Source organism: Taudactylus pleione, unplaced genomic scaffold (assembly GCF_031769625.1).
Source record: "Taudactylus pleione unplaced genomic scaffold, aTauple2 ptg000161l, whole genome shotgun sequence".
Classification (NCBI taxonomy): Eukaryota; Metazoa; Chordata; class Amphibia; order Anura; family Myobatrachidae; genus Taudactylus; species Taudactylus pleione.
The window spans coordinates 5,177,548-5,193,790 of NW_028284563.1; positions in this window are offsets into that span (position 1 = coordinate 5,177,548).

Consider the following 16,243-nt stretch of genomic DNA (forward strand, 5'->3'; position numbering starts at 1 on the left):
CTATGGGTAACACTGGTACTTGTTCTCTTTAGAAGTTCTGATAAATCTCCACTTAATGCTCCTGTGACCTTATCCTGTAGTAATACTGAAAGTATTGCTACTGGCTAAAAGTAAGTTTATAAATGTACTTGTCATAGAGCTAAATATGTTTGCAAATTATAGATTTTAATTAGAGATGCGCAGTTCGATTTAGCTGAAAACCGAACACACCCGACATGGCTCAGGTCTGCTGTAAGTTCGGATCTCGGATCTAAAAACCTGATCTCTGGTTTTGGATTGCAAGTAAACAGGTCCAAATTACATTGACCAAAACTAAAACCGAACATAAACACTTGAAAGTGATTTTGCCAAAATCATAACATTTGAGGGTGGTTTTGCCAAAACCAAAACATGGAAGTCCACGCCCATCTCTACTTCTAAGACCAGTTGTGACAACTTTAAAGTTTTTGGCCAGTTTCACTCACCCTCCCTAGCAAAGCAGTTGAAAAAAACTTTGTAAAATCCACTAATATGCAATAATATAAATAAGAAGATAAAATACTTAGAACTAATCATGGGGGTGACTTCATACACTCAGGAACTAGACAGTTTTAAAGCTGTCTCTGGATACTGTCTACTATAGCCTCCAATTCCACTATATGGGAATATTCTAATTATATTATTTTCAACATGCTCTGTGAATTTTACTCGACTCCTCCTGAGAATCATGTGGTTACTATTCCACAATGGGCAAGATCTAAGACTTTCGGTAAGCTTGGTCTGCCTCCTTGTAAGCAATGCATTAATCCAATGAATGACTGCACTTACGTTTATCTAATTTTTACTACAAAGACTTCATTTGCCATAACGTAATATTTATCTTACTATCTTCAGATTTTTGGCCTACTAGGCAATTAGGTACCAGGGTAAAACTGCCAAAATATAGTGGAACTTATAGTGGCACTACAAGTTCCATCATGCCCATGTCAGCAAGTGCATATTGGTGTCTCTTAGCACTAGGACCCCTAATCCCTCTTGGAAGGAAGGGGGCCATTTTGTACTCTTTATCGGTACCTGGTGCCAGAGCCATAACTAGACTTTTTGGTGCCCTGTGCCACAAAGAGCATTGGCGCCCCCTCATTTTTCAAAGGGACATAATGCACCCAAAACAGGGCCACGGCTTCATGGGGAAAGGCCAGGGAAGAGATAGGAGAGGCCAGGAGATGCTGGGGATGAAATAAGAGGAAGCTACAAGCAAGAATGATAATAAACAGAAATTTGACAGGCCCAAACAGTGCCCCCTGACCTGTGGTGTCCTGTGCAATGGCACCAGCCGCACTACCCTAGCTACGGCCCTGCCTGGTGCCGTCCTGTTCGAACACTCTGCAAGGTGACTCTACTAAACCTTTAGCAGGATGAGCTGGTCCCACAGAAATAAGAAAAGATTGTTGCCCAGTCAGTCCAAGTCGCTTTTTGCGAAAGTTGGTAAGGGAAGAACGCCATTTTTATTCCGTCAGTATTCCATACAGTGGAGATTCCAGTTACAGCTGTCTCCTACTTTCCTGTGACCATTCATCTCTTTCCTTGTGTGGTTCATCTTATCGTCATCATTTCAGTCATTCATTTGAAAAGCATAAGTCAACATTTGCTTATGTCCCTTGTGAACTGTGCACAATAATAAATATAAAACGTCCAAGCGGTTTTAGCGACCAGGGTGATTGTGAAAGACACTTGCTGCATGAATATATCACACCATTGATTTTCACCAGTCAGTACACATCTGCATTCAGTCAGTGCAGGAGACTAGTACTCATATACCCTGACATGTACCATAAAACAAATAGATAAGTGAGGTATTATATTACTTTCAGGAGTGCTGCTTCTATCTCCTGATAACATAAGCCACAAGCCTAAAAGCATATGGGTCTAGGGAGAGAATTTAAGTGGACATGAAAGCGTATATTTATAATGACAGTCACGCCAGCTAAAATGATTCCCCTACACTATATCATTTCTTATTTCCTAGTGATAACATAGTTAAACTTACAGAGACAACTGCGAATGCAGGGCCTGATTCCGATTTTAACGCTAATACAAGTGCAGCTGCATTCTATCACAGATCGCAGTTGCTAAAATATGCTAATGTCTTCCAAAGCATAGGGACGCCCACTGCTGCCTTCTCATAGCCGTCCGACGACATGCAATAGCATAAACATCGGTACCATCGATGCACATCGGGTAATCACGCACCATGTAAGTCATGTCTGACCAGCCGCAAACACTGCAGCTTTCCTGACATGCAGAGATCTCTCATGTTGTGAAGGAGATCGCAACGGCTGATTTATGCACGCTCGTGAAATGGCGGTTAAATGGTCAGACACGCCTGCATTATTCTAAGCATCCCCCCACTACCACCCCGAAACGCTGACTACCTGTCACTCATTTTCAGGGGCGCTGAGAGCCGTGCCGGATCCGGGGGAAGGTGGTGTGGCCTAATTGTGGGAGGCGTGACCAAGCCCCCTTAGGATGAATAAAAAGATTTTTTGCAGCTGGGGAGGGGGCGCTGTGAGCCCCTCAGTCCAGTCCAAAGTTGGAAGGGGGGGGCGATCAGTGTGAACGCTCCTCCGCACAGGCATAGAAGACTGCTGTGCCTGCATGTGCTGGGCTTCTGTGAGGAAAGAGCCCGGGCCTGAGTAATTAGTACCCGCTTCCATATCTGCACATACATAGTGTGGCTTTCGCCCATGCGCAATGGCAAAGAATCGCTCGATCTGTGTAAATATCGGCTTTTGCTGAGATCTCTGAATCAGATCCGCTGAGCACAAACTTGGGTTAACTTGTCATTTTCGTTTCATTTATAGAAATATTTTAGTAATGCATACTTGACATGGGTGATAGTTATCGTTTAAGGTTTGTTATTTCTCATACAGATTGCTTGCAGTCATATGGCATGAACTGAAATCCGAACTCCTGAGTCATCACTATAGCAAATATAGTTTGCTTTCAGAATAATACAGAAATGGGAACTGTCAACTAGGAGAAAGTCATAGTCAGCGTGTTGAAGCTGTTTTATGTATGATGAGTGCCAGTAAGCACACAACAGACAAAAGCAGCTCGCATTAAGATTACTGCCTCACTACACACAGGAATCAGTGCAAATAACCTTCGTATGCACAAGGAGGAACACCTATATCTGTAGGAGGCTTGTTCAGAAGACAAATATGTTGAAAGTGTGCGTATAAATATATAATTTAATTCATTTATTAATCCCTGGTAGAAAAATTATAGTGCTTGATTTTTTGGGGGTATACGTCAGACTATAAAAAAACTGCAACGATATGGATGTACAGTGTTTAACAAAGGATAGTTTCATCAGATATTGTAACAATAATAAAGTACAACTTTATTAACAAACTAACTGTAGAAGAAAAAAATAAAGAAAAAGTATCATTCAAATCCTTGTTTCATCCCAGGACATTGTTAACTTCCGTGTTTGTGATGCATTGCATTTTCCTTGCAGTAATACTGTAGCTTGACATACAGTAGTCGTTGTTGCCAGAAACATTATATACATGCAAATCAATTGTATTTCTGTAGTTTGTAAGGAATAATAGCATTGAAAATGCAGAATACAACTGTTTATTCCTGTGCACACCACTCTCTCATGTAATTGTGGCCTGTGCACGCCGCTATCTCATCAATTGATAGGCCAATATGTCTGTAGACATTTCTGTCCATCGGTATGTGGGCACGGGCGGTCGGCAGACCACTCGTACACAGCGGCAACCACGAGAAAGGGGGCGGGACACGGCCTCGACCCCCCCACCGCTCACCGGGTCCCGGCCCCGGGACCTGTGGAGACACAAGCAGATGATGGCCGTTCAGTGTGTATGTACGACCATCATCTGCAGATATATCTGTAAGGTGTGTACCCACCTTAAGGGTGAAGGTTGTCAGCATAAGGAATTCTGACTCTGGGTCTGATTCAGATGTAAAACTAAAAAAAACACCAATCGCCAATTGGGCACACTCTGAACTTACTAAATAGATAATTGCTGCCACACTCCTAAGAGAGATTTATGCCTAAAGCAACAGTAATACCGCTTTTATACCTAAATTCCGGGTCTGACCTGGAGGTTTGAAGAGGGTTTCAAACCGGATCAGACCCCAAATTTGACCGGCGCCGACCCAGGATATTCTCTAGTCGGCGTCGTTCACACCGGAGCTGGGTCTGCAGTGACCCAGCTCTTCCTGCGTGAAAGTGGACACTTGGAGATGACATCATCTCCAAGTGCCACTGAAGCCGGCCAGTTGGCCGGCATGTAGCGTACTCCAGGTCATCATGACCCGGATTGCGCCATTTACACTGCAGGGTTTCACGGGTCATTCCTGTGTTAAACCCTGCAAATGACCTAGGTTGGATTGCTGGGTCACTCGACCCGGGAATCCAACCCTATCCCCTTTTACGCCAAGGAGCTACCCGGGTTATCCCTGCAATAACCCGGGTTTTAGCTCTGGTGTATGTTCTAATTAAACTAAAAGACTAATTATGTAATAATCACAATGATGTAATAAGAATTCAATAAAACAGCAAAGTGTAAAATTAGGTATGTAAAGTACATACATAGAATGAACATACAAATATTAAAAGATAAATAACACATCTACAAATCATACAAAGGCGCAGACTGCTTTTTGATGTACTCGCTAGCTGGGAGAATAAAAACTGTAATGAGAAAAATGTATCAAAATAAATCTAATAACATTTCAGTAGGCTGATATATTGTATCCACAGTGAGTAGAATAAATCCCCTAGTCCAGTGGTTCCCAAACTTTTTCGAATCACGGCGCCCTAGAGTATCAGAATTTTTTTCCATGGCACCCAATGGCCAAAAGTTTTTTTATTAAGAAATTCAGCAAAAATGAAATGACATGAATTGTGCTTATATGTGACCCTTAGGTTCAGTTATGTGGTGTTTGACAGGGCTGTGCTTCTATTTCTCCACATATTTTTTGATTGGCAGCCTTTAGCGCTGGTTTTGCCTATTTAAATATGTTTATTTGGTACTGGACCACCAACCCGAGGCACCCCTGCAAGTTTCTTGAGGCACCCCAGGGTGCCACGGCACCCAGTTTGGGAACCACTGCCCTAGTCAGAGCTGGGGAAAAAATTTGCAATCTGCATCTAAATCCGGGAGTAATGTGTGCAGCGGTGTCTTATACGAATATAGGGAGAGGGCTCAGCTCACCCATAAATTAATCAGTGTCTGTATTCAATACTCAATCAACTCCCACAATTGAAATGTTCACCAAGGGAGGACTATAATGCCCAGGGAGCCTCCAGTGGCTCGATGAGTAATAGCTGGTGATAATGTAAATGCTTAATATCACCAATGCTCACCATACTAAGTAATGATGTCCATGGAACTCTGGTGACACAGGTAAACAGCGGCTGGCAGGTCAGTCCACCTCCCTGTGTATTGTCACACTGCAGTGAACAGTGCAGCTGGTCTGCTCTTCCCACATAGTAGCCACGAATGATGCACAGATGCTGGACGCCACCCCTGCTGTAGTGGCGGCTGTAAGCCCTGTGGCGGGAGCAGGGCTGGCGCTAGGCTGTGCTGCACCCAGCGCCATCCTGTGTTGCCACCCCTTCCCTCCTCCGCTCCCTCCCCCCTGAGCTTAAATATATCCCATAGCGCTGGGAGGGAAGCCGCTATTGGGCGGGAGCTACAGATGATGTAAGACGTGAGCGCAATGTGGGAGTAAAGAGATGAAAGATGGCAATATCACACACTCGCACTGCTGAGTTCTCCTCAGTAATGGACACAGTATTAACAGCAATCACTTCAAATAGTGAACACTCCCGATGTAAAGGCTCCATTCCCTTTAACGCATTTCACCGTTCTTGGCTTTGTGATGTGAACATAATACCGATAGTTACTCAGTCGAGCGAATATCTGTCGACTGGGACACGCGTCATGGTCGCACTGCGCATGCACCAAGGTACCTTTGCGATGCGGCTCACACTGAGGATTTAGTCGCAAAGTGATTGACATTCAAGGACCGTTTGGGGGCGTTTGTGGGAAGTGGCGGCCAAAACGCAGGGGTGTTGTGACTGTTTTCGGAGCGTGTATTTGCTTACAACTGTGATCCCATATGCAGAAAATTTGGTGCCAGTGTCTCAGTAACCTCTGCCATTCTGCACCACCCTAGGGTTACTCAGATGGTTGATTATCAAAGGATCTGCGACCACCGCTGCATACTTGTATGCACTTGATGGATCTCTGGAGCCGCCGATGAACGTCTTAATATATTACCAGGTGGCTGCATGTGTGACACCCACCATGAGCATATTTTACCCCAGCACCTGCTATTGTATTAGCTTAAAAATCTGATTCACGCCCTCTGTCCTATGCAGTCATTGGTAGGTGAGCAAGCACTGAAATCTCTCTAGCTATTAGATATTAATACTTATAGGTAGAAACATGAGGTTACAGGTACAACATTTATTTATACAACAAATATATAATTAAAAATAAAAAATAGTACAAAAAGTATGAATATAACTATAATATTGTTACCTATTCTGAGGTTGGTGTTGTTTAGTCAATAAAAATGGAAAGCAGGATTGGCCTAATTGCAACTATTATCAAGAGGGTTTTGCAGTGGGTGCCTGACCATTTTGCAGAGGGTGTATGACCTTTTTGCACAGGGTGCCTCACCATTTTGCAGAGGATGTCTGACCATTTTGCAGTGGGTGACTGACCATTTTGCAGAGGATGTCTGACCTTTTTGCAGAGGGTGTTTGGCATTTTGCAGAGGGTGCCTGACCATTTTGCAGAGGGTGCCTGGCCATTTTGCAGATGGTGTCTGACCATTTTGCAGATGGTGCCTGACCATTTTGCAGATGGTGCCTGACCATTTTGCAGTGGGTGCCTGACCATTTTGCAGAGGGTGCCTGACCATTTTGCAGAGGGTGCCTGGCCATTTTGCAGAGTGTGTCTGACTATTTTGCAGAGGGTGCCTGGCCATTTTGCAGAGGGTGACTGCCAATTTTGCACAGTGCTTGACCATTTTGCAGAGGGTATCTGACCATTTCGCAGTGGGTGCCTGACCATTTTGCAGAGGATGTCTGACCATTTTGCAGTGGGTGACTGACCATTTTGCAGAGGGTGCTTAGCATTTTGCAGAGGGTGCTTGGCATTTTGCAAAGGGTGTCTGACCATTTTGCAGAGGATGTCTGACCTTTTTGCAGAGGGTGTCTGACCGTTTTGCAGAGGGTGCCTGGCCATTTTGCAGAGGGTGTCTGACCATTTTGCAGAGGGTGACTGCCCATTTTGCACAGTGCCTGTCCATTTTGCAGATGGTGTCTGACCATTTTGCAGAGGGTGCCTGACCATTTTGCAGAGGGTGTCTGCCCCTTTTGCAGAGGGTGCCTGGCCATATTGCAGAGGGTGTCTGCCCATTTTGCAGAGGGTGCCTGGCCATTTTGCAGAGGGTGTCTGACCATTTTGCAGAGGGTGTCTGACCATTTTGCAGAGGGTGATTGTCCATTTTGCACAGTGCCTGTCCATTTTGCAGATGGTGTCTGACCATTTTGCAGAGGGTGCCTGACCATTTTGCAGAGGGTGTCTGCCCATTTTGCAGAGGGTGCCTGGCCATATTGCAGATGGTGTCTGCCCATTTTGCAGAGGGTGCCTGGCCATTTTGCAGAGGGCGTCTGCCCATTTTGCAGATGGTGCCTGCCCATTTTGCAGAGGGTGCCTGCCCATTTTGCAGAGAGTGTCTGACCATTTTGCAGAGGGCGTCTGACCATTTTGCAGAGAGTGTCTGACCATTTTGCAGAGGGTGTCTGACCATTTTGCAGAGGGTGACTGCCCATTTTGCACAGTGCCTGTCCATTTTGCAGATGGTGTCTGACCAATTTGCAGAGGGTGCCTGACCATTTTGCAGTGGGTGCCTGACCATTTTGCAGAGGGTGTCTGACCATTTTGCAGATGGTGCCTGCCCATTTTGCAGAGAGTGTCTGACCATTTTGCAGAGGGTGTCTGACCATTTTGCAGAGGGTGATTGTCCATTTTGCACAGTGCCTGTCCATTTTGCAGATGGTGTCTGACCATTTTGCAGAGGGTGTCTGCCCATTTTGCAGAGGGTGCCTGGCCATATTGCAGATGGTGTCTGCCCATTTTGCAGAGGGTGCCTGGCCATTTTGCAGAGGGCGTCTGCCTATTTTGCAGATGGTGCCTGCCCATTTTGCAGAGGGTGCCTGCCCATTTTGCAGAGAGTGTCTGACCATTTTGCAGAGGGCGTCTGACCATTTTGCAGAGAGTGTCTGACCATTTTGCAGAGGGTGTCTGACCATTTTGCAGAGGGTGACTGCCCATTTTGCACAGTGCCTGTCCATTTTGCAGATGGTGTCTGACCATTTTGCAGAGGGTGCCTGACCATTTTGCAGTGGGTGCCTGACCATTTTGCAGAGGGTGTCTGACCATTTTGCAGAGGCCTTATCCCAAAATGGCATTTATGCCAAACTTGCAGCTCTCAAATGATTCAGTCCATGTTGGCCAAACACTCAGTCAACCAATTCCAGCTGTTTAGGTCTTAGCCTAAGGCAGAGGTTTCCAAACGCGGCCCTCAAGGCACCCCAACAGTTCAGGTTTTAGAGATATCCATGGTTGAGCACAGGTGGTTAATGAGGTACTAATTAAGTCACCTGTGGTCAAGCATGAATATCCGTAAAACCTGGACTGTTAGGGTGCTTTGAGGACCGAGTTTGGGAACCTCTGTGCTAAAGGGTTGGGTCACAGTACAGATGAGTGGACACACTTGCAGATACCAGTAATCATGGCCAGATTGAGGGCCACATTGGCTTGGAGCTGATAATTATCAAAGGCATACTGTGAGAAGCAGAGGAGGTGTGACCAATGTTGTGTGGGTGTGGCCAGCTCCAGGTTGGTGTGACCAATGTTGTGTGGGTGTGGCCAGTGTTGTGTGGGTGTGATGAATGCTGTGTGGGTGTGGCCAGTTCCATGTGGGCATGTATACACCATACACTATCGGTGCCAATGGCTCCTTAAATATGTAAAAGTTAGGGGTGTGCACCGGCCACTTTTCGTGTTTTGTGTTTTGGTTTTGGATCTGGATCTTTCTTCGTGTTTTGGATCTGGATTGGTTTTGCCAAAACCACCCTTCCGTGTTTTGGGTTCTGGGTTTTGTGTTTTGGATCTGTATTTTTTTGAAAAAAAGCATAAAAACAGCTAAAATCACAGAATTTGTAGGTTTTTCTGCTCCTATGCTATTATTAACCTCAATAACCTTAATTTCCACTCATTTCCAGTCTATTCTGAACACCTCACACCTCACAATAGTGTTTTTATGTCCAAAAGGTTGCACCGAGGTAGCTGGATGACTATGCTAAGCGACACGAGTGGGCGGCACAAACACGTGACCCATCTAGGAGTGACACTGCAGTGGCAGACAGGATGGCAGTTAGAAAAACTAGGCCCCAAACTGTACATAATGCAAAGAAAAAAAGAGGTGCAAGATGGAATTGTCCTTGGGCCCTCCCACCCACCCTTATGTTGTATAAACAGGACATGCACACTTTAACAAATCAATCATTTCAGCGCCAGGGTCTGCCACACAACTGTGGCTGAAATGATTGGTTCGTTTGGGCCCCCACAAAACAAGCTGGCAATTAATGTGTCCCTGCACAAACTGGCTCTACGGAGGCAAGATGTCATCCTCATCCTCCTCATCCACCGATTCCTCACCCTCTTCAGTGTGTACATCCTCATCCTCACAAAGTATTAACTCGTCCCCACTTGAATCCACCACCACAGGTCCCTCTGTACGTTCTGGAGGCTGGTCTCCCTGGAAGAGCTGATAATTCATTTTGATGAACATCATCTTCTCCACATTCTGTGGAAGCAACCTCCTACGCCTTTCGCTAACAAGGTTCCCGGCTGCACTAAACACTCTTTCGGAGTACACACTGGAGGGGGGGCAACTCAGGTAAAATAGAGCCAGTTTGTACAGGGGCCTCCAAATTGCCTCTTTTTCCTGCCAGTACAGGTATGGACTGTCTGACATGCCTACTTGGATGCTGTCACCGATGTAATCCTCCACCATTCTGTCAATGGTGACAGTATCATATGCAGTGACAGTAGACATGTCAGAAATTGTTGCCAGGTCCTTCAGTCCGGACCAGATGTCCAAACTTGGTCCTGCCTGCCCTGCATCACCGCCAGCGGGTTGCTTAGGATACCTAAGTTTTTTCCTGGCAGCCCCAGTTGCGGGAGAAAATGAAGAAGGAGCCGTTGACGTGTCACGTTCCGCTTCAGCTGACAGTGTGTTCACCAGCAGGTCTTTGCACCTCTGCAGGCTTGTGTCGGCCGGAAAGAGAGACACCACATAGGCTTTAAACCTAGGATCGAGCACGGTGGCCAAAATGTAGTGGTCTGATTTCAACAGATTGACCACCCTGGAATCCTGGCAAAGCGAATGAAGGGCTTCATCCACAAGTCCCACATGCCGAGCGGAATCGCTCCGTCTTAGCTCCTCCTTCACTTTCTCCAGCTGCTTCTGCAAAGGCCTGATGAGGGGAATGACCTGACTCAAGCTGGCAGTGTCTGAACTGACTTCACGTGTGGCAAGTTCGAAGGGCTGAAGAACCTTGCACAACACGGAAATCATTCTCCACTGCGCTTGAGTCAGGTGCATACCCCCTCCTTTGCCTATGTCATAGGTGGATGTATAGGCTTGTATGGCCTTTTGCTGCTCCTCCATCCTCTGAAGCATATAGAGGGTTGAGTTCCACCGCGTCACAACCTCTTGCTTCAGGTGATGGCGGGGCAGGTTCAAGAGTGTTTGCTGGCGCTCCAGTCTTCGGCACGCAGTCGCTGAATGGCGAAAGTGGCCAGAAATTTTTCGGGCCACCCAAAGCGTCTCCTGCACGCCCCTGTCGCTTTTCAGAAAATTCTGCACCACCAAGTTTATTGTGTGAGCAAAACATGGGACGTGCTGGAATTTGCCCAGATGTAATGCCCGCACAATATTGGTGGCGTTGTCAGATATCACAAATCCCCAGGAGAGTCTAAGTGGGGTAAGCCACTGGGCGATGATTTCCCTCAGTTTCTCTAAGAGGTTGTCGGCGGTGTGCCTCTTACTGAAACCGGTGATACACAGCGTAGCCTGCCTTGTAACGAGCTGGCGTTTCTGAGATGCTGCTACTGGTGACGCTGCTGCTGTTGCTGCGTAAGGTGATACATCTACCCAGTGGGCTGTCACAGTCATATAGTCCTTAGTCTGCCCTGTTCCACTTGTCCACATGTCCGTGGTTAAGTGGACATTGTGTACAACGGCATTTTTCAGGACACTGAGGACACTTTTTCTGACGTTTCTGTACAGTCTCGGTATCGCCTGCCTAGTGAAGTGGAATCTAGACGGGATTTGGAACCGGGGACACACTACCTCCATCAATTGTCTAAATCCCACTGCACTAATGGCGGATACCGGACGCACGTCTAACACCAACATAGCAGTCAAGGCCTCAGTTATACGTTTTGCTTCAGGATGACTGCTGTCGTACTTCATCCTCCTCGCTAAGGACTGTTGGAGGGTCAATTGTTTAGTAAAAGTAGTGGTGTTCCTACTTCCTCTCTGGGATGATGAACGACTCCCAGCAGCAGCAGCAACAGCAGCAGCGGCAGCAGTAGGCGTAGCAATGCAGGATCCTCCGGAGGAATCCCGGATAGGAGAGTCAGTCATGCCAGTGATATGGCCTGCAGGACTACTTCCGATCCTGACTAAGGAGGAAATTGACGAGGAGGGAGTTGACGGTGTGGTTTGCAGGCGCTTGGATACAACAGGACAACGGGATTTAGGTGTCCCTGGACTGCTTACGGTCTGAGCCAAAGTTTCTGAACTTGACAGTAACTTTTTATGAACGCGCTGCAGGTGCCGTATAAGGGAGGATGTTCCTAGGTGGTTGACGTCCCTACCCCTACTTATTTCACCTTTACATATGGTACATATGGCAAGACAGTTGTTGTCCGGATTTGGATAGAAATATTGCCAGACCAAAGAGGTGGAATGTTTGGTCTTCTGCCCAGGCATGACCGTGATGGGCTTTTTCATCCCACGGACAACAACTGTCTCCCCCGGAGCCTGATTTAAACAAACCACATCACCATCAGAATCCTCCTCGCCAACTTCCTCCTCAGCGCCAGCTACACCAGTATCCTCATCCTGTTGTACTTCAACAGTGACATCTTCAATTTGCATATCAGCAAGTGGACTGTGGGTGCTCCTTTCAGCACTTGCAGGGGGCGTGCAAATGGTGGAAAGAGCCACCTCTTCCCGTCCAGTGCTGGGAAGGTCAGGCATCGCAACCACCACCACACTTGGACTCTCCTTGGGGATTTGTGATATCTTCTTAGAAAGCACAGTTCTTCGCTGTGCTTTTGCCAGCTTAACTCTTTTGATTTTTTTAGTGGGAGGAGTGCTTCCATCGTCATGTGAAGCTGAACCACTAGTCATGAACATACTAGGGATCGACCTTAGCCGTTCCTTGCCACTCCGTGTCGTAAATGGCATATTGGCAAGTTTACGTTTCTCTTCAGCTGATTTAAATGTCTTTTTCAAGGTCATTTTCCTGAACTTTGCCATTTGGGATTGTATGTGCCCTCTACTATGACATTGGGCATCGGCCTTGGCAGACGACGTTGATGGCATGTTATCGTCTATGTCATGACTAGTGGCAGCAGCTTCAGCACTAGGAGGAAGTGGTTCTTGATCTTTCTCTATTTTATTTTTATCGGAGAAAGTTTGGTCCTCCATTTATGTTATATCGATTTGATATATACGTGCGGCTAAACACAGAAAATAATTTTTTTTTTGGTTTGGACTGGAGTGTACTTTGTGGGTTACAGCACCCTTTAACGGTCAAGCCAGCCGGCCCTTTACTTATGACACAGGCGCACTCTTGGCACTACTTTGTTGATGCACGTGCGGCTACTGCGCACACAATTCACAAACACAGAAAATAATTTTTTTTTGGTTTGGACTGGAGTGTACTTTCGGGGGTTACAGCACCCTTTAACGGTCAAGCCAGCCGGCCCTTTACTTATGACACAGGCGCACGCTTGGCACTACTTTGTTGATGCACGTGCGGCTACTGCGCACACAATTCACAAACACAGAAAATAATTTTTTTTTGGTTTGGACTGGAGTGTACTTTCGGGGGTTACAGCACCCTTTAACGGTCAAGCCAGCCGGCCCTTTACTTATGACACAGGCGCACGCTTGGCACTACTTTGTTGATGCACGTGCGGCTACTGCGCACACAATTCACAAACACAGAAAATAATTTTTTTTTAGGTTTGGACTGGAGTGTACTTTCGGGGGTTACAGCACCCTTAACGGTCAAGCCAGCCGGCCCTTTACTTATGACACAGGCGCACGCTTGGCACTACTTTGTTGATGCACGTGCGGCTACTGCGCACACAATTCACAAACACAGAAAATAATTTTTTTTTTGGTTTGGACTGGAGTGTACTTTCGGGGGTTACAGCACCCTTTAACGGTCAAGCCAGCCGGCCCTTTACTTATGACACAGGCGCACGCTTGGCACTACTTTGTTGATGCACGTGCGGCTACTGCGCACACAATTCACAAACACAGAAAATAATTTTTTTTTTGGTTTGGACTGGAGTGTACTTTCGGGGGTTACAGCACCCTTTAATGGTCAAGCCAGCCGGCCCTTTACTTATGACACAGGCGCACGCTTGGCACTACTTTGTTGATGCACGTGCGGCTACTGCGCACACAATTCACAAACACAGAAAATAATTTTTTTTTGGTTTGGACTGGAGTGTACTTTCGGGGGTTACAGCACCCTTAACGGTCAAGCCAGCCGGCCCTTTACTTATGACACAGGCGCACGTTTGGCACTACTTTGTTGATGCACGTGCGGCTACTGCGCACACAATTCACAAACACAGAAAATAATTTTTTTTTTGGTTTGGACTGGAGTGTACTTTCGGGGGTTACAGCACCCTTAACGGTCAAGCCAGCCGGCCCTTTACTTATGACACAGGCGCACGTTTGGCACTACTTTGTTGATGCACGTGCGGCTACTGCGCACACAATTCACAAACACAGAAAATAATTTTTTTTTTGGTTTGGACTGGAGTGTACTTTCGGGGGTTACAGCACCCTTAACGATCAAGCCAGCCGGCCCTTTACTTATGACACAGGCGCACGCTTGGCACTACTTTGTTGATGCACGTGCGGCTACTGCGCACACAATTCACAAACACAGAAAATAATTTTTTTTTTGGTTTGGACTGGAGTGTACTTTCGGGGGTTACAGCACCCTTTAACGGTCAAGCCAGCCGGCCCTTTACTTATGACACAGGCGCACGCTTGGCACTACTTTGTTGATGCACGTGCGGCTACTGCGCACACAATTCACAAACACAGAAAATAATTTTTTTTTTGGTTTGGACTGGAGTGTACTTTCGGGGGTTACAGCACCCTTTAATGGTCAAGCCAGCCGGCCCTTTACTTATGACACAGGCGCACGCTTGGCACTACTTTGTTGATGCACGTGCGGCTACTGCGCACACAATTCACAAACACAGAAAATAATTTTTTTTTGGTTTGGACTGGAGTGTACTTTCGGGGGTTACAGCACCCTTAACGGTCAAGCCAGCCGGCCCTTTACTTATGACACAGGCGCACGTTTGGCACTACTTTGTTGATGCACGTGCGGCTACTGCGCACACAATTCACAAACACAGAAAATAATTTTTTTTTTGGTTTGGACTGGAGTGTACTTTCGGGGGTTACAGCACCCTTAACGGTCAAGCCAGCCGGCCCTTTACTTATGACACAGGCGCACGTTTGGCACTACTTTGTTGATGCACGTGCGGCTACTGCGCACACAATTCACAAACACAGAAAATAATTTTTTTTTTGGTTTGGACTGGAGTGTACTTTCGGGGGTTACAGCACCCTTAACGATCAAGCCAGCCGGCCCTTTACTTATGACACAGGCGCACGCTTGGCACTACTTTGTTGATGCACGTGCGGCTACTGCGCACACAATTCACAAACACAGAAAATAATTTTTTTTTGGTTTGGACTGGAGTGTACTTTCGGGGGTTACAGCACCCTTTAATGGTCAAGCCAGCCGGCCCTTTACTTATGACACAGGCGCACGCTTGGCACTACTTTGTTGATGCACGTGCGGCTACTGCGCACACAATTCACAAACACAGAAAATATATTATTTTTTTAGCACTTGGGGGGAGCACCCCTGATGGACAGAGCACCCCCTGGACAACACTACAGCACCCCTTTAGGACTGGGACACTGCACAGGACTTTGGAGTGGACACAGCCCCTATGGAGAACTGACTGCACAACACAGTCCAGCCAGCCCCTATGGACTTTGAAGTAGTGGACACAGCCCCTATTAACAACAGCAGCACAGCACAACACAGCCAGCCCCTATGGACTTTGAAGTAGTGGACAACAGCAGCACTACACTACACTACACTACACAGCACTAACTCCCACCCTCCCTCTTCACTGTCCACAGCCGAGTGAGAAAATGGCGCCGACGCGGGTACCTTATATAGGATCCAAAACCCGCGAGACTCGGAAGGCGGGATGATGACGTTTTGCCTCGATGTCAGATCCGAGTCAGGCGGGAAAAGTCGAGCCTGACTCGGATCGGACTCGGATCGGGGGGGCTCGGGGGGGTTCGGATTTCAGAAATCCGAACCCGCTCACCCCTAGTAAAAGTACACAGGCCCTGATTCAGAGCCTGACGCTCTGACAGAGCGCTCGCTCTGAATCAGGATGTCTTTTTTTTTTTTTAAGGAACGGCCTCCTGGCCGCTCGCATTGCTGTGGGTTGCCACCCACAGCTAATGCGAGCGGCCAGGATGATGGTCGCGATGGTCAAGACCATCGCAACCATCAGGCTTGCGACGAGACCCTTGTGGTAGGGTCTCGTGGCCGCAAGCCCCAGAGAGCTTTCGGCTCAAACACAGCCGAAAGCTCTCCCACTGACATCACTTGTGATGTCAGTGGGGCTGCCCCCAAACAGTAGGCTGTCTCATGGGAATGCCTCCGTCTGGGCAGCCACCCCCCTGGCCCGCCCACCAAAGGGGGCATGCTGTCACTCAACATCGACAACACGCCCCCTTTGGTGCGAGACCCAGAGCGACGCATTGCCCATTGCTATCCGGG